This window comes from Pyrgilauda ruficollis, unplaced genomic scaffold (assembly GCF_017590135.1).
Source record: "Pyrgilauda ruficollis isolate IOZ18807 unplaced genomic scaffold, ASM1759013v1 scaffold16, whole genome shotgun sequence".
Taxonomy (NCBI): domain Eukaryota; kingdom Metazoa; phylum Chordata; class Aves; order Passeriformes; family Passeridae; genus Pyrgilauda; species Pyrgilauda ruficollis.
This window is the reverse complement of record NW_024514764.1, coordinates 13,100,070-13,118,740: the sequence shown is the minus strand read 5'-3', so window position 1 is coordinate 13,118,740 and position 18,671 is coordinate 13,100,070.

Sequence of the window (18,671 nt, the reverse complement as noted above, 5' to 3'; positions counted from 1 at the left end):
GGGAGAGCGAGGAGGAGGGGGCGGTGGCAGGGAAGCAGAGATGAAGGCAGCGCCTGCCCCGGAAGATAAACGGCCACAGGGGATGCGGAGGGGCCGGCCGGGATCCTTTGGGAGCGGGGAGGAGGCCGGAGCTGTGTGGGGCACGGCTGGGGCAGCGCCGGGGATGGATCCTCGGTGCATCCCCAGCCCCGCTCCGGGGACCGGGCAGCGAGTCCTGCCCATCCCCTGCTCCAGCAGCGGCGGCTCCCGGCTCCTTCCCTCCCACCAGGGCACGGAAAGCATTGCTCTGACACGTGATTCGTATTTTTCTCTTCCCCGGCTAAAAATACAGATTTGGCCACGCCGAGAGGTCTAGGAAATCAATGTCATTGTCACCAGGCGCTGGCTGGCAGGACTCTCCCCTCCCCTACCCGACAAGAAAGGGATCGCTGCCATTTGACGTCTCGGAGCCGAAGCGCTCGCGCGGCTCCAGCGGAGCTGCCTTTAATCCAAAGGGAAACGGGGATAATTTTATCCCGGCAAGGTCGGGGTGCTGCGAGCCCTGCGGCGCCGGCGGGGCAGGAGCTGCTTGTCTCCAGGCAAAAGCTCCAGCCACAAAAAACCGAGCTAAACTTTGCCAAGGCACATCCTGCACGGCAGAGGTGTCACCTGCCCGGCAGGGCCACAACCTCCCCGGTTTGGCCGGGAGGGCGGCCGGACGTTCCGGGGACACGGCCCTGACCTTGGGCAGTGCCCGGGGGAAGCATGAGCAGCACAGTCGCTGCTCTGAAAGGAAAATAATCCTCCATTTGGGCAGGTCCTGGAGGAGCGGAGGGAAGGGGATGGGGTGGCAGGTGTGGAATGGTGTGGGTGCAGCATCCCGTAAAACCAGATCCTTCCGAGATGGGAAGGCCAGGAAGGCCCGCTCGGATTTCATCCACCCCTCGATTCCGGAGCTGGATTGTGCCCGGTTTTCCTCACAGACACTTTGTGAGGCACTGCAGCCCCAGCTAAAACATTGGGGGTTGGGAGTAAAAATAACCGGGAATGATCCGCTCGTTGGGAGCACAACGATCAACGCCAAGCTGGCATTGCACGAAGTCCCACCCCAATCGCAAACAATCCCTTTAAAAGGTAATATTTTGCCACTAGGATGGTGCTTCAGCTCGCTGCTGACTCAGGAGGGGCCGTGGGATGAGGAGGGAGTTCCCACGCATCCCGAGCAGCGCGGGCAGCGCAGGGTCCGGGCTGCCGGGGGCTTCCCCAGCCCGGCTCGGGGACACGGGGGGACGCCAGCCCGGCGTGGGGGCATCCACGAGCTGCGCTTCTCGGGGCTGATCCGCTTTCCAAAACTTCCAAAAATAGCGGCGGCACCGCGCTGGAACGGGCGTAGGGAGGAAGTGTGACTCATGTGCCACCCGGCGCCCCGGCGGAACCGGGCGGGCGCCCGGGCAGGAATGCGGGAATGCGGGAATGCGGCAGGAGGGGAGCGGGCACGGGGGCATCCCGAGACTCTTTCTGTGGCAGTAAGACTGCCCACAGAGGGGACGCAGCTCGGGCTCGTCCCTGCCTGTCCTTCCCGCGGGGACCCGCTGCTGTGTGCGGTTCCAGCTGCCAGGGATGATGGACAGATGTCAGTCAAGGCTTGGCAGCGGCCGAGGGCCCCAGCGGGAATGAGCTGCCGGAGACAGACAGCAAAAACTGTCCCGAGGTGGGGGAAAACGCAGCCTGTGCCGCCTGGCAAGGCTCAGCAGGCTGGGAGGGAGAGGTGACCTTGCGTGATGACCCAGCCACCTTTGGGAGCAGGGAGAGCAGAGCTGGCTGCGCCTCCAGCCCCGTCCCAGCCCAGCTCCCAGCACAGCCGTGCCGGCCGGGAAGAGCCCTGGAGCATCCCACGGGGAACGGCTGATGGTGGCCGGACCCTGCCGGGGGCTGGCCGCCCTTGCTGCAGCCTCGGCCCGCCGGGGCTCTCGGCTCGGGGCCCAGGGGAGCAGGAAACGCCGCGGGAATCTCCGCCGGGATCTCCCCCGAGCGCTGCGCTCCCCACAGCACCTCGGGCACGTTTTCCCACCCAAAGGTGTTTTCCCCATGGAACAGGCAGTGTTTTCAGCGGGGTCCTTTGGCTGAGGGAAGGGTGGGGGTGCCAGCTTTGGGAGGAGGGGGTTGAGGGCAGGTTTGGGTGCGGGGAGGTGCCGGGGCTCAGAGGGGAGCTGGGAGCACCCCCAGAGGGGTGGGCTGTGGGCTCCAGCTCGCAGGCCTCCCACGTTGCCATGGCAACTGCAGCATCCCAGCTTGGCAGGGATGGGAAATCTCCTCCATCCCATCAGCACCTCGCCCGGCCCTGGCTCTGGATCTGGCACAGGCAGCATCCCAAACCCACGGAGGAGCACGAGGTGCAATTCCTGCTAGCTCTGAGGGCTGGGCCACGCTCCTCCTTCCTGCACAGCCCTCCCAGAGCCACACGGCTGCCAGGGCAGGGGCAGGAGAGATTTCTGCTTTTCAGATGTGGATCTTCCCATTCCAAACCCCTCCACCTGCTCTGGATTTGTGGGGTCCTGGCAAGCAGAGCATCCATCCCCCAGGCTGCCCCCACACCTTCCTGTCTTCTCTGGGGGGGACACAGTGGGCAGTGGGCTCCCAGATCACGGACCCTGCTCCCCCAGTTGCCCCGGATTTGGGGGCAGAAGATCCAGGGGTGTCTCTGGGCTGGTGTTACCCCATTAATCAGAGCATCCTCACGGGCATCCTCATCATTGCTCTCTGCAGCCTCCCAACCCTTCAGCTCCGAGCCTGGAGAGATCCCGAGCTAATTCCTCGCTGACAGCAGTGGCACAGGGCTGGGGAGAAGTTTAGCTCGTCTCAGAGGCTGCTGCACCTCCACAAAAGTCGCATTTGAAAAGCATTAATACAAGATTAATCGAGGTTTTAATAAACAGCGAATGGAGCGCTAATGGAGCCCAACTTGTAAGCCATGTGTAACACCCCGGGGGCTTAAGGGCATCCAGAACACGGCTGGAACACGCTGAAAGGGGATGTTAATCACCTTGTAGCCCTGAAGACACCGCAGGGGAAGGGAATCTTAGGGGGAAGGCTGCAGGTGAGCCTGGGCACGACCTCACCCCTCCCACTGCTTCAGGATATGGGGGATTTACAAGAGTTTCCCCCACCCCAGCCCTGGCACGAAGGCAGGCAGAGGAATTTGGGACACCTGAGTGCCCCCGGGGCACAATGAAGCAAGGCCAGTTTACAAGGGAGGGCCAGATGTGCAGATGTGCCCTGTCCATTCCCAGTCACGAAGCACGGGGTGGGAACTGGGGACCATTTGGAGGGGGCAAAGCCTGCAGCTGGCCTGGGGTCCCTCTCCTGGGGCTACCCCACCCTCCTGGGCAGGAGCCCACCAGCAGCTCCCTGGCTGAGGCTGCTCCCAGATCTGATAATCCCAGACAGGGATTTCAATTCCCTCCATCCCAAGGGAGCTCCAGCTCCCTCACTCCAGTTTGTGACACCTCTGCAGACACTGGAGGGCCAGGCCTGGCTTGTGGAGCAGTGCCAGGAGCCATTTCCAAGGACCAAGGTCTAGTTCCAAAGTCCCCCTGGACTCTGTGAGCGTGGCTGGCTCTGCAGAGCTCCTGGGTCACGTCTGCCCCACAAGGCTGGCCAGGATAACTGGTGTGTGCCAGGGCTGGCTGCCCCCAGCCTGCCCAGACAAGTGGCTTGGCTTCAGGGCCAGGGGCACTCCAATATTTGGAGGCTGCCAGCTGTGCTGGCCGTGGCTGTGGCTGGACATGGACTCTGGCTGGGGCTGTGTGGGAGCTCAGCAGCTCAGCATGGACGGACTGTGGTGCTTTAGTGGTCAGGAGCTTCTCGGGGTGTTCAGTTTGCTCCAGAGCACCTCAATCACTTCCATGTGTTTGGATAGTCCCCTGTGGGGGAAGGAGCAGCTCTGCAGGACCACAGGGCTGACAGCAGGGTTGAAGCAGCCCAGGATTCTCTGTCAGGAGCTGAACACCATCCAGGCTTCCCAAGGAGGCTGGGTCCTGGGGAAGGACAGGCCTGGGGACCAGCCCAACAATCCCATTTGTGTCACAGTGACCTCCCTGCAGGATGAGGCCTCCAGCCCCGAGTCACGGCCCAGCTTCCCACCATTCCTCGGAGCCCCTTGCTCCTGCTGCTCCACAGCCCTCAGGGGGCATTCACTGGCCAGTCTGCTGCGAGAGGGAATCAGGCACCACCAGCTCAGGATCTTCTGCCAGAGCTCAGGAGAGGAGGAGCCCCACACCCAGAGCCACCCCTCAGACCTGGGACTGCAGCTGTGGCTGTCATGGGCTCTGGAGCCCCACGAGCTCCTGTGAGCTCTGTGAGTTCCTGGGAGCCAGAAGCACTCTCCAGTCTCCAAGCAGTGGCTGCCAGCTGAGGGACAATGGCCAGCTGAGGCAGAGGAGCAGGGACATCCTACCCCACCCTGCTCCCTCCTTCCCTCTGTCACTTGAAGTCTCCCAGGTGTCAGTGCCAGGTAGGTCAGCTGGTACATCACAGCATCCAGATCACAATTCCAGAATAGTTCTGTTTGGATGAGACCATTGGAGCTCAGCTGGTCCCACCCTGCTCCAGCAGGGTCCCCCAGAGCATGTGCTCAGGATTGTGGACAGATGGCTCTGGAATATCTTCAGGGAAGGAGCCTCGAGAGCCCCTCTGGGCCATGCTCGGTCACTGGAAGTTCTTCCCCATGTTGATGGTTTAGTGGGAATGCTCAGAGCTTGGCCTCACTGATCTTGGAGGTCTTTTCCATCCCTAATGATTCCATGTCCAAGTAGAACTCCTGGGATCAGTTCCTGCCCATTGCTGGGCCTGGAGCAGATCCTGGGCCCTGCCCTGCCCCTCCCTGCACCCAGGGACACCCAGGGCTCAGGGTCCCTCTCAGCTGGGGCTCCTCTCCAGGCTGAGCAGCCCCAGCTCCCTCAGCCTTTCCTCACAAGGAGATGCTCCAGGCCCCTCACCATTCTTTTGGGCTAACCAGTCACAAACAGGCCCATTGGAGCCACCTGGGGGTCTTGAGCACCTGCAGCATCTTGGTGATCTTGCTGGACACACATTTTCATCTTCAGAATCATCTCTGAAAGCTCACAAAGATGTCAGGAGGCTCCTGATGGCCAGGAAATGGCCAACATCCCACAGGTGTGCAAGGAGGAGACTCCAGGGGTCAGATCCATTGGTTCACCTGGCAGAGCAGCCAAGCACAGCCTCAGGACAGGGATCAGCAGAGCCCCAGCTGAGGCTTAAATATCCCCACAGTGATGGATGGATGGATGGATGGATGGATGGATGGATGGATGGATGGATGGATGGATGGATGGATGGATGGATGGATGGATGGATGGATGGATGGATGGATGGATGGATGGATGGATGGATGGATGGATGGATGGATGGATGGATGGATGGATGGATGGATGGATGGATGGAGACAGACAGACAGACAGGCCCTCCATCCCCTCAGCTGAGTTCCCCAGGAGTTTTTGTAGGCCCATCAGCCCCAGCTGACCCCACGCTGTGTGAAACTGTCCTGGCAGAGCTTCTGCCTTGGTTGACTGGATCAAACTGGTCACTTTTGGGGACGGGCAGTGGTGTTGCTGCTGGGCCATGGCCGTGGCCATGCCAGGAGGGCCCAGACAAGGCACTTCCAGCCCAGGTCTCCCGTGTGACGCAGTCAGAGCCTGCAGTGAGCTCCTGTGCCTGTTCTGGCTGAGCATCCCCTCCCCGGGTTAATTCCCCGCAGTGACTCATCCCGGCCCCTTTATCACACAAAGCGCCCTTTGTGCTCCTCCAGCCCGGCCCGGGGGAGTGCCAGGGACCAATTAATCACCAGCTCCTGCTGCCACAGGCCTGGAGATGGTGCCTTGGGAAGGGGGAGGTCAGGGATTGGAGAAGGGCCACTGCCTGTCCCATGGGACAGAACTGGGACTGAAGCCCAGGTCCTGGTCCCCCCCCAGGGAGACAGTGGTGAGGCAAGGACCAGCCACCACCCTGTGGTATCACAGTCATGGAAGGAGAGTTGGGCTGGGTGTGAAGGGACCTTAAAGATCACCCACATCCCCTGCCATGGGCAGGGACACCTCCCACTGTCCCAGGCTGCTCCAAGCCCTGTCCAGCCTGGCCTTGGGCACTGCCAGGGATCCAGGGGCAGCCACAGCTGCTCTGGGCACCCTGTGCCAGGGTCTGCCCACCCTGCCAGGGAACAATTCCTTCCCAATATCCCATCCATCCCTGCCCTCTGGCAGTGGAAAGCCATTCCCTGGGTCCTGTCCCTCCATGCCTTGTCCCCAGTCCCTCTCCAGCTCTCCTGGAGCCCCTTTAGGCCCTGCAAGGGGCTCTGAGGTGTCCCTGGAGATCAGTAGTGGCTCTTGGCCAAGAGAGGTGCTTTTGGCTCTGTCAGCCAGAGCAAGGCAGATATTTGTGGGCATGGGAGGTGCATGGCACAGGATGATCGAGTTTGGTGAGTCTGGATGATCCAAGGACAGCTCCAGCAGATCCATCAACTCCTCCTGCTTCCTGAGCCAGCCATGGACCTCAGGAGATGAAACCCAAGTGCCCAATTTCGAGTTTGCTGGGAGGGCAGCAAATCCTGCTGGCTGTGCAGTCATTCCCAGGCTGGTGGCTCTGGGAGGTGACACAGGACATTCCCAGGGCTCAGCAGGGCTCATGGGCACAGGGCTGAAGCAGAACATTTTTTGGGGTGAAAGAGTCAGTTTGGCCAGGCTGGGAGTGCTGAGCAGTCGATGTGGCTGCAGAGGGTCAGCAGAGCTGGCACCCAGCTCCCCCAGCAGTGGCCGGGCACTGGCCCTGGTCACAGCCACCCAGAGGAGGGCATGGCCAGGCGTGCCCAGTGGGGATGAGCTGCTCCTGCAGCTCCTGCCAGCTCTGCCCCTGCCCTGCTCAGGCTGGCAAGGGCAGTGATCTGGTCCCCTCGATCACCTGTGGGGTGTCAGTGTCCCTCTGCCGCTGGGGACAGCCAGGCAGCAATTACCAGGGTGCTAATCAATTAAATCTGTCCTCAGCACAGGGGAGCTACAAAGCTACAGCAGGAGTGAGGCTCTGCCTGTGCCCTCGACAGGGGAGAGCATCCAGCACCTGCACATCCCTGGGACACCAATCCTTCCTGAGGAGGCACAAAGGGCTCCCCTGAGAGCTCCCAGTGTGTGAATGAACACAATGTGCCCACCCCAGGGCACAGCAGGAGCTGCTCTGCCCCCAACACCTGCCCCTAAAGGGAGCTGGGAGAATGGGATTTCAGCACCAGGCACTGTGTTCCCACTCTTGCCATGGCAGGACCCTAAGGAGTTAACAGCAAATGCCACCTCCTGTATTTTATCTCTCCTCCATTGAGGCAGCTCTGACACTGGCAGCAGAACAATGCACAATTCTGATTAGCTCTGGTTTTCCAGCAAGAGGGGAGGCACAAGAGGGTGGGGATTTAATACTATTCTGCATAATTTTTAATCTAAATTCCATTTCTTTTCTTTTCTTTCTCCAGGAAGCAAACAATCTAGGGGGTTTTGTACTCAATTTCTTGCTTTCATAATCTAAATGAATTGTTTGCAAGTAGGAGCCAGCTGCAAAGCTGGCAATCTCGGATCAAATCTGCCTTTCTCCTAGTTCTTTCAATCATTAATTTGCTCCTCAACTCTGATTAGCTAATCCTGGCTGCCTTGTGGCAGTTTCCAGGGAAAAACGGTGCAAGAGATGCAGCTCCCATCCATGGAGGGATTGAGTCCTGGTGGCTCATGGTGCTCCTGGTTGTCACTTCTCCAGAGACAAGTGGGGTATTCTCTAGGAGAAAAGGCTGGCGGGGTTATTTCTGGCATGCTGGCATTTTGGAAATACCAGAGGATGATGCTTTCCCCTGCTCTGCGCAGGGTGTGCGAGTTTGTTACGCTGAGATTAATTAGCTGGGCTTTAAAATAGGAATCCAAAGCACTGCAGCAGTTCCTTGCTCAGAGATATCTGGGTGCTGCCCCATTTTTGGGATGGTGCTGCTGTGCCTGGGGGATGTGGCAGAGCTGCCACCTCCATTTCCTAGGTGGGAAACTGAGGCACAGGGTTTTGCTTGCTGGTGGATGGAGCTCACAGAGCTCAAGCCTCAGCAGGGATGTCTGCAAGGGGATGGGAAACGGGATGTGTTTCGTGCCAGGCCCTGGTTTGTTACACAGTGAATTGATTTTTACTCAGAAGGTGGGCAGGCCCTGGCACAGGGTGCCCAGAGCAGCTGTGGCTGCCCCTGGATCCCTGGCAGTGTCCAAGGCCAGGCTGGGCAGGGCTTGGAGCAGCCTGGGACAGTGGAAGGTGTCCCTGCCCATGGCAGGGGGTGGGATGGGCTTTAAGGTCCCTTCACACCCAAACCAGCCATAATTCTCTGATTTCATTAATTAATTATACGAATGAATGAATTAATTGGTCTCAGCTCCTGGGAGTGCTCCTGCCAAGCCCAGGTGGGCTGGGGGTGTCCCACTGAGATGTCACCTCCCCAGGCTGACTGCTGGCACTCACCAGAGCATCTCCTCACGATGTCCAGCTCCAGCCCCACAGGGCTGAGGGCCCAGGTGAGAGGGACAGGGCTCTGTGACCCTTGTGGCACCAGGCTGGCCAGGTCAGGGCTGCTGTTGCCTTGTGTGCCCCCTCCTCACGTGCAGCTCCACAGGGCTGCTCCCTCAGCTGCTCTCTTTATTCCATTCCTTTTCCAGATAAATTCCCCGAGTGCTGGGGGTGGATCCTTTTAATTTCCATTTGTTTCAAAGCCATACAGGCTTACAAGCATGACAGAAATGTGCCTGGAGTGCAGGAAATGGCCTACTTAGCTGCAGGAGCAGAGCAGGCTCCTCCAGCACCGTGACTCCCAGGACCTCGTGGTCCCCAGGGACCAGGGCAGCTGCCTGCTCCCCTCTCCAGCTCCTGTCTGCAGATGTTTGGTCCCACTACAGAGCCCATGCAGGCAGAACAGGGCTGGGGGGCAGAGGTTGGGAGAAACTTCCAGGGTTGGACAGGGCTTGGGAGCAACCTGGGATAGTGGAAGGTATCCCTGCCCACAGCAGGGGGTGGGATGGGATGAGTTTTAAGGTTTCTTCCAACACAAACCAGGCTGGGTTTCTGTGATTGTGACTGAAATGCTGTGTGAGGTCAGGCCAGGTCACTGTCCCCCTCACACCTGGCTGGCTGTGACAATCTCTGTTGGCTGTTTCAGGATTAGAGAGGGACAGGCTGGTTTAGGACTGGTACCTGCTGAGGAAGCAGAGCTTGCAGGGCCACACCTCTGACAACTCTGGGACTTACTGGGCACTTCTGCCTCATCTGCAAAGGGACAGATCTCAGAGGTGTCACTCTCACAGCTGGTGAGAGCTGGGAAGGAGGAGGCTCACCCAGGCTCACCCACAGCACCCAGAGCTGGGCTGGCCACACTGCTCTGCCTTCACCTCTGGGACACTCACAGGGACTGTCCCTGCCACCTCTGCCATGGCTGGAACTAGAAGCATGCACAGAATGACAGAATGTCCTGAGCTGGAAGGCACCAAAAGGATCATGGATCCAGCCCCAGGCCCTGCACAGACCCCCCAACAACCCCACCCTGTGCCTGGCATTGTCCAAGCACTCCTGGAGCTCTGGCAGCCTCGGGCTGTGCCCATTCCCTGGGGAGCCTGGGCAGTGCCCAGCACCCTCTGGGGAAGATCCTTTCCCAAACTCCAGCCTGACCCTGCCCTGGCACAGCTCCAGCCATTCCCTGTCCCTGTCCCAGAGATTGGAGCTGCCCTCGGGAGGAGCTGCAGCCCCCCCTGAGCTCTGCCCTCAGTCTCCTCCTCCAGCTGAGCAATCCAAGTGCCCTCAGCTGCTCCTCAGCCCCTTCCTGTGCCCAGGTCCCTCCTCTGGACACTCCAACAGCTTCATATGCTTCTGATATTGTGGCACCCACAACTCCCCCAGACCAGGGGTGAGGTCACACCGGGGCAGAGTCTAAGTCTCTGTGCCTTAGCAGGGCAGGTGGGAACAGGAGGCTTCCTGGGCAGGCTCAGAAGAGTCTTTCCCAAAGGAAAAGGACCCCAGAGTGTCCCAGGAAGGCTGTGGGTTTGTATTAACAGCAGCTTCCTTTCCTCTGGGCTCCCAGAAAGGACAACAGGACCAGCAGCTGCTGCAGGAGGAGGAAGAGGAGGCAGGGCCATGTGCCCATGGCAGGGAGCAGGATGTGGGCTGGCACAGCCCATGACAGGGCTGCTGGAGCAGAGGCAGCTGAACATTGAGCTGTCCAGCCTTTAATCTTATTGAACAGCTCAGCCTGGTGTTCTGAACCTGCAGGGATGCAGCTTTCCCTCTATTTCCATTTCTTTTGCTGGGCGTTTGTCTTTGGCTCAGAGGAGCAGCAGCAAGCAGAGTCTCCATGAAGTCTCTGAGGCTTGGGGGAGGTGGAGTCCCCAGGCACCTGAGAGACACAGCAGTGAGCACCTGGCCCTGTGTTTGCTTCCTGAGGTGTTCCCAGCCAGAGTGGTGCTCCAAGCCTTGCTCCATGCACACAAGCAGATTGTCTCTGGATGGGCTCCACTGGGAAGCACAGCCACAGTTCCCAGGGGTTTGTTTTGGGGCACTGAGCCTTCCTCCACTACTCTCATTTCTCTGACCCATGCTAACACCTCAGACTCTGTGTTTAATTCCAAACAAACAGTGCTCTTAGGGCTGCTTGTGCCTGTGTGTCCATCTCCACAGTGGCATCCAAGGCTGCCTGGAGGCCTTGCCCATCTCTGCTAGCAACGCTGGGCTTCAATTTGGTGGATGCTCTCTGATGTCAGGGAGTCAAAAAAGCAGCAGAGCAGCTCCTGGGCCTGGGGAGAAACCAAGGAAAGGGTTGGAAGAGAGCTGTGACTTCCATGAGTGGCAAAGAAACCTTTTTCCAGAGGCAGGTTTCTTGTGCGGAGGCTGCTTCTGGGCTGGATTAATCCCAGCACAGAGGTGGCTGTGAGTGTCCCACAGCAGGGGACACTGCTCCTTGTGATGCTCAGGAGTTATGGTTGCAAGGAACTGAAGAGAAGCAGCAACAAGCAAGGTGCTACATGGGCAATCCCCTCCCTCCCTGCTGCTCTACCTGTCCTTCCCAAGCCCAGCCCCTGGCACGGCTGTTTGTGAGCTGGAGAGGCCAATGTGGTGCCAGGGGCTGCAGCCCAGCCTGCCATCCTGCCTGTGCTAATGGGCACCGGGCCCCAAAGCACTGGGGATGCTGTGCTGCCACCCACCCACACAGCCCTCGGGCCCTCCTGCCAGCCCTGCCTCTCCTCACAGCTTTTCAGGGGACTGCAGCCCCTCTGCCTGCTGCTCAAGGGAGAGGATCCTGCCAGGAGGGGCTGGGAGGTGTTTTCCCTGTGTTGCTCTGCTCCAGTTCCACATTTCAGGTGTCTGCAGGTGGCTCCAGGCAGAGCGCAGGGATTGCTGCTGCCAGGGGAGGCAGAGGGACAGAGACTGTGTCACCCCACTGCTCTGACAGCTGATGGTGGCAGGTCAGTGATGTCACCGAGGGACAGCCACTCTGTCCCCACAGTCCCATCCCAGCCAGTCACTGCTGCAGGTGAGGGGGAGTGTCCAGCCCCAGGATATCCCAGTCCCCAGGCTGAGCACAGCACTCCCTGACCACTCCATCAGCACTGGAGATATCCCAGTTTGGTCATGGACCAGCTGCAGGGATACCTGGGACACCCCTGAGGAAGGTCACCAGCCCCTAATGGTGGCACCAACAAACCATGGCTCTGTCACTTCCAAATGTGAGCTGTGCTGAGTGTGCCTGGCACCTGCAGGGTCACTGTGGGCAACAAGGAACTCCAAAAGCCTGGATTTGTCTGCTCCTCAGGGCAGCTGAAGGTGCTCCAGGAATGCAGCAGAAGCAGGCACAGATGTCAGCACTGCACCAGGCCACATTTGGAAAGCTGATTTCTCATCCTGCTGCCTAATCCCAAATCACACTGGGAGTGAGGATGATATTCCATTTCACTTCCACGGCTTGACTCCACCAGGAAAGGCTGCAGCTCTGCTCAGACCATGAGGATTTGAAACCCATGTTCATTTAACCCTCCTGAACTTTGCCTGATATCGTGTTGTTGCTCATTAGCTTTGCCCTGCAAAGCCTGGCTGACATTTCACAAACTCATTAGCAGGAGATCAGAGGCTCAAACATCATTCCTGGGGCCATCCTTTGAGGAACAGATTCCCCGGTGGGTTTGCACCACAGATCTCACTGTGATTCCAGAACCTGCCCTGAACTTGGGAGCAAAAGGCCCATTGGAGACCCAGCAGGAGCTGCTGCCGTGCTTTGGTACCCCCAGGGAGATGCGCTGCTGCCCCAGGACTGCATTCCTGCTGGAAACTCCGAGCTCCCTGCTTCCAGAGGGATTAGCCTGCACATCCCAGGCTGCCAGGAGCAGAGAGAAGGGCTGAGCACATTTGCTTTTTCTCCTCCCTAGCACAAAAAGCCCTCCAAGCCTCTCCCTGATAGGCTCGTTCCCCAGCGCCGGCAAGCAGCAGGGATTTTATGTCAGGCATAGAGATGTAATGTCCTTTCAAAGCAAATCAGGAGACAGCCTGGACTTGCTGGCCTGTCACATTCCTTGGCAACAGCCTGGCACCCTGGCAGCAGGCAGGCAGGGCTGGGCGAGCCCCGCAGAGCCGTGCGGGCAGCGCTGCCCGGGCCCTGCAGCGCCGGGACCCGCTGTGCCCTCGGGAAAGGGCCGGGAACGGGCTCAGCCCGCCGGGAACCCGGGGAGTTCTGTCTGCGTTAAAAGCAGGAATGCACGCTTCAAAAAGGCTCGGTGCCTTTTAAGGCTCAGTCCTTAGAGCACTGGTGCTTGAAGGCAGCGGCTCTGATGTGTTAGATGAGGTTACAAACGCATCTCACTCTCCTGCTGGGCTTTTATTGGGGAAAAAAAAGGGATCCAGAGGGGAGGTTTGTCCACTTGCTAGCGTTTCTCACTCTCCACAAGTCTTTTGTCACAGAATCACAGAATGGTTTGGGCTGGAAGGGACCTTAAAGCCAGTGTCACTCCACCCCCCTGGCATGGGCAGGGACACCTCCGCCAGGACTTCACATCTCCTGATCCCAACTCCTCAGGCTCTGCCTCCTCTCTCCAAATCTCTCATTTGTTTGAGCTAAACTTTGATGATTACAGCCCGAATTTTGAATGTATTTATGCAGTTTATTCCCATTAGCTGCCCACATGTCTGGAGCTCGGTGTTTCCTTTCTTGGGCTGAATTACTGAGAAAATATTCAGCTAGACCATCCCTGGAATGGCTAATGGCTTCACTCCTCCTCTTCCACTTGGATTTGGGCTTCTGAAATGCAACTTTCAGAACACAGGACCTGTGCCAGCTTGGCCATAGGGCTGAATGAACATTTCTTGTCACTATTTTTGACAAATATCACAGACACTTGAAATTCTGCCCTGTGAGGGCAGGCAGGCCCTGGCACAGGGTGCCCAGAGCAGCTGTGGCTGCCCCTGGATCCCTGGCAGTGTCCAAGGCCAGGCTGGATGGGGCTTGGAGCAGCCTGGGACAGTGGAAGTTGTCCCTGCCATGGCAGGGGTGGCACTGGTTGGGTTTTAAGGTCCTTTCCAACCCAAACCATTCCACAATTCTGTGATATTTTTCTCAGTGTTGATTTTTCACAAAAACTAACACAATTTCTATGGAAAATATAGAACCTTTGTCAATATCTCCAAATGTTTTGATTCAAAACTGTGTCACCACTGTAATGTGGGAGACAGTTTGACAGGATTTTGGTCCTACCTTCCCCATGTTCTGGGCTCTCAGCCTAAGCCAAGGCTTGGGGCTGTCACCACCTCTGACTCACAAAAGTTATCATTTTCTTTGAAATTTCAACCAATATTAACAACTCTCCTACATCACAGGAGCACAAAGAACACATATCCATACCACAAACTTCTCTACTTGCCTGATTCTCATTCTGGGGATAAAGGAGATGCTCTGCAGTGTCCAGGACTGACTGGTTCTGCCAGCAGGCACTGGGGGCAAAGAGAAAGGGAAGCAGGGTTATTTTGCCATGTCAGCTGGGAGGGAGGGAGATAACCCAGTCCTGGGCAGGTCTGAGCTCTGTGCCAGCAGCTTCAGCCACAGGCATCTGCTGCTGCTCCTCTTTACACAGCTAAATCCTGGGTTTTACAAAGCTTTGTGTAAATGGCTTTGCACTATTTAAATACAAACCTTCAAAGAAACTTTAAATACCAATTGGACAAGCCATGTCCAGTTGCATAAGGGTGGTTCTGTGGGAAATGCACATAAATGTGGGTACCTGGCCCTGGGCAAGGAGCTTTTTCTCCACTGAGCTAATCTGGGTGTTTTCCCCCAGTGCCAGGATTACTGAACTGCCTGGAGCAGCAGGCACTGCCTCACCAGTCCTGGTTTTGCTCTGGCTCTCCTCAAGCCACACATGACCTGACCTCAAAATGTATTCCAGAGAAATGGAAAGGCAAGGTACCAAGTTCAGAAGTGCCTTTTAAAGGGACTCTGTGCACACTCGGAGCCTCAGGCTTGAAAACCCCCAGGCTTTGGAAAGCACTCCCTGCTCCCTCCCCCAGAGCCAGGTATTGTGCTTGGCAACAGTTTTCCCTTCACTGGTTTTCAACAGCTCCGAGATTTTACACCCCATGTGTTCTTTTTTTTTTTTAATTTCTACACCTCCTTCCCCTCCAAAGCTCCCCGGGATGAGCTTCCTATAGGGATAACATCGCTCCCTGCTAGCAGCAATTAGCACTTGGTAAGAATGTTTCATCAGAGAGAAAAACATCCAGCTAAGTTCCTCAGCTCTTGCCTTCTGCTCTGATTGCAGTCCCTCGTTTCAAGGCAGGAAGGCACAAAGCCTGGCCTAAACTCTAATTTTTTTCCTGCTGCAGCTCGGTTTTGGGGGTGCTTTAGCCAAACCCTGCCTACTGAGCTGAGTTATCCAGGTGAGCTGCTAACTCTGTGCACAACACAGGTCCTGACAATCTTAAAGTACTTTTTAAATGCTTAAACCATAGAGGAGTAATCACTGTGGAACCAGCATCACCTCTTAAGGCACTTAAATCTGGTTTGTCATGCATAAAAAGCAGAGCATGCCTTCCTTCCAGGAGTTGCTTTGAATCTACTGCTGTAAATTCTTGCCTCTGCCACCCTGCAGCCAGGAAATGTGGCTGTGAAAACAAGTTATGACAGGGAAAATTCAGATGCTTTATCCTGAGCCATCCAGGCAGCCAGATGCTGACAGAACAAGAAAGGTGAGTACCACATGGTCTTCCCTTGTCTGTGGATAGGATGGGGTCACTTCCCTCTCTGGGGTCCCCACTGCTCCCTCACCTGTTCCAAACACCCCCTCTGCCCTGTCAGCTCCCCTTGGCACACTCCCAGATTCCAACCAACCTGCCAGGCTGCTTTTGTGCCCACACCTGCATTGTTCTGTCCCTTTTTCTGTGCTCAGTGGTTTTTGGTGCAGAAATGATGCCCTGGATGTCCAGGGAGCAGCCAGAGCGGGCCCTGCTGCTGAACAGCCACAGCAAGGAGGGTCCGGGGCTGCCTCCAAACTCCCAGGAGGTGAATGGCTGTCCTTGACAGAGCTGCCTTAGGAAAGCTTTAACAGGCTCAGGACTAGGAGCAGTTTCACCGGCAGAGCCCACATCGTTCCTCTCAGAGACACCTGATTCCTCTTTATCCCAGCCCATCTCTGACATCACAGCCGGGCTTCCATACACATGGGAACGTGGCACAAAGCCAGAGAAATGTGGCTCAGCTGGGACTCAGGGGCTGGAAAATAATCCCTTCACGGCGGTGAGGCTCCAGCAGTGCAGCTGAACCGCAGGGACCCGGCAGGTGTTGGAATGCTGGGTCCTGGCAGAGCCAGGGAGATAAATATCCAGTGATTTATCCGGGACGGAAAGGGCTGATGGAGCTGTGGGAGTAATTAACCTCTGGTGTTATTTAAAGGGAAGATGTCTTGGCATGAAGTGTCCTTGGGAGGCACCAGTGAAGTCAGGCTCATTTTAAAGCGTTCGACAGCTTGAGAGACAAAAAGGGTGTGAGCTCCTGATCTCCCTGAGGATCAGAGCCCTCCCTCCTCCCGCCCTCGGAGCTGGTTTGAAAAGGCTCTGTGATCACTGGTTCTGGCACTGGGGGGAGAGGCAGAGTGGACTCTGCTGTTTGGGGGGGTGGATCCATTCCTTTGAGAGTGGATGCTGCTGCTTGGGGCAGATCCTGCCCTTTGGAAGTGCCTCCTGACGCCGTTCGACAGCTTGAGAGACAAAAAGGGTGTGAGCTCCTGATCTCCCTGAGGATCAGAGCCCTCCCTCCTCCCGCCCTCGGGCACACCTGCTGCCCCTCCCTTCCACATGGCATTTTCCATCATGAAGACAAAAATTTTGGGGTTTTTTTGGTTGGTGTTTTTTTTGTTTTGTTTTGTTTTTGTTTTTTGGGTTTTTTTTTTGGTTTTTTTTTTTTTCTTTGTTGTTGTTTGGTGTTTTTTTTGGTGTTGTTGTTTGTTTTGGAGGGTTTTTTTTGTTTGTTTGTTTTTTGTTTTGTTTTGTTTTTTCTTTTCTTTCTAGAGCTGGTTTGAAAAGGCTCTGTGATCACTGGTTCTGGCACTGGGGGGAGAGGCAGAGTGGACTCTGCTGTTTGGGGGGGTGGATCCATTCCTTTGAGAGTGGATGCTGCTGCTTGGGGCAGCCCTTTGGCTGGGATCCTGCCCTTTGGAAGTGCCTCCTGATGCCCAGGAGGTCACAAATGGATATTTTGGGGCTCAGCACAGAAGTCCATCCTTTGTACAGAGCAGGAGGGGGGTGAAGGTGCAGAGATTGGCAGCGATCCCTGCTCAGCCCCTCGGGGCTCTGGAAGCCTGGAGAAGCCACGGGAGGTGTCTCTGGAGGGGCTGCCTTGGCACTGGCCCCTGGAATCACAGCCAGCCTGAAGGACAGGGGAGTGCTGGGCTGTTAAGCAGCACCCATGACTGTGGTGCTGAAGAAAATACAGATATTGGGATCTTTAGTGACTCTCTCAGAACTACCTCCAGCAGTGACCTCCAGGGTTCCCAAAAGTTCACTTTTTTTCATTGTAAATCAGAGAAAGCTGGGAGAAATCTCACCACAAAGGCCTTGGCTAACTTGCTGTTTGTCTCCCCTTGCAGAGCAGAAGGTTTGGGATGTGGCTCCCAAGGGTGTGATTTTAAATGAATGGAAGTAAAGTCAAAATGCTATCTAGCTTAAAAACATTTTTGAAAAGTTACCAATGGAATCTGTTCCAACCATTCCTCCCAGGTGTGGCCCTGGGAACATTTCTGCACAGTGAGAACTCTAAGGTGCAGCCACATGGATATTCTCTCACCGTCATATTTTCTGGAAAAATCTCCTTGCCCAGGATTTCTCTCCTGGGAAGCTGAGAAGTCTCAGAGAAAAATGAAAACAATAATTATCTGATTTGCTTCTCCTGTGTTTTGCTGCTGTGGAATGTGTTTGGACATTATTTACCAACAGGTGGTTGTTTCATTGGTTGCATGTGAATTATTTCTACTTTTTGACCAATTATGGGCCAGCTGTGTCGAGGCTCTGGAGAGAGTCACGAGTTTTCATTAGTATCTTTCTAACTTTCTGTCTGTATCCTTTCTGTATTTTTTACTATAGTTTAGTATAGTTTTAGTGTAGCATTCCTTAATATAATATAATATCATAAAATAATAAAATAGCCTTGTAAGAACATGAAGTCAGACTCCTTCCTTTCTTCGCCTTCGTTGGGGCTCCCAGAAAATACAACAATGTTCAGCTTTGATCCCTTGGAGCCTGCAAACTCCAGCATCCCTGAATCCACTGACAGCACTTTCTGGAAGCCCTCCAGAGGGCACAGCCAAAGTCAGGACGGGGTTTTTGGCGTGGCTGCTGGCGCTCCACATGGGATGTGGCACAGGCCTGACTCTTGCTTCCTGTGCCAGAGGAGCCATGTGTGAGAGCTGCACATGCCAGTGCCAAATAGCAGCCCCGTGCAGGGAGCCCTTCCCTCTGGGGAGCACAGGGTTAATTGCCCTGCTAATCACTCTCTTTCACTAATCAGTCCCTGCAGAGGGGTTCTGTTTGTTTTTCCAGGCTTATACATCCTCTACCCAGCATTTCTGGTGATTTATTTAAGAGGCTAATTGTTTGATTTTGCTTTCTGGTGTTTATTTTAAGGTTTGGTTTTCTGTGTGTGTGTTTTTTTGGCTTTTTTTTTTTTTTCTTCTTCACAGCAAACATAAAATCTGCTAAGATATTTCTCCTAGGACTTTTGTTGATTCAGCAGGTCTATTCCCAATGTGAGTCCTAATTTCAGAGAATTCCCTGTATTCATGGAACCAGGCTGCTGAACCTTATGGACACTGCAGCTCCTTAACAAAGGACACAACTTGGTTTTTAAAGTCCTGAGTAGAGGATACATGACTTGGAAACTGGGGGACACTCTCAGGTATTGGGCCACTCATGACAAGAGACATTGGAGGGCATGTCCAGGGAAGGGAACAGAGCTGGGAAGGGTCAGGAGCACCAGGAGCAGCTGAGGGAGCTGGAAAGGGGCTCAGCCTGGAGAAAAGGAGGCTCAGGGGGACCTTGTGGCTCTGCACAACTCCTGACAGGAGGGGACAGCCAGGGGGGTCGGGCTGTGCTCCCAG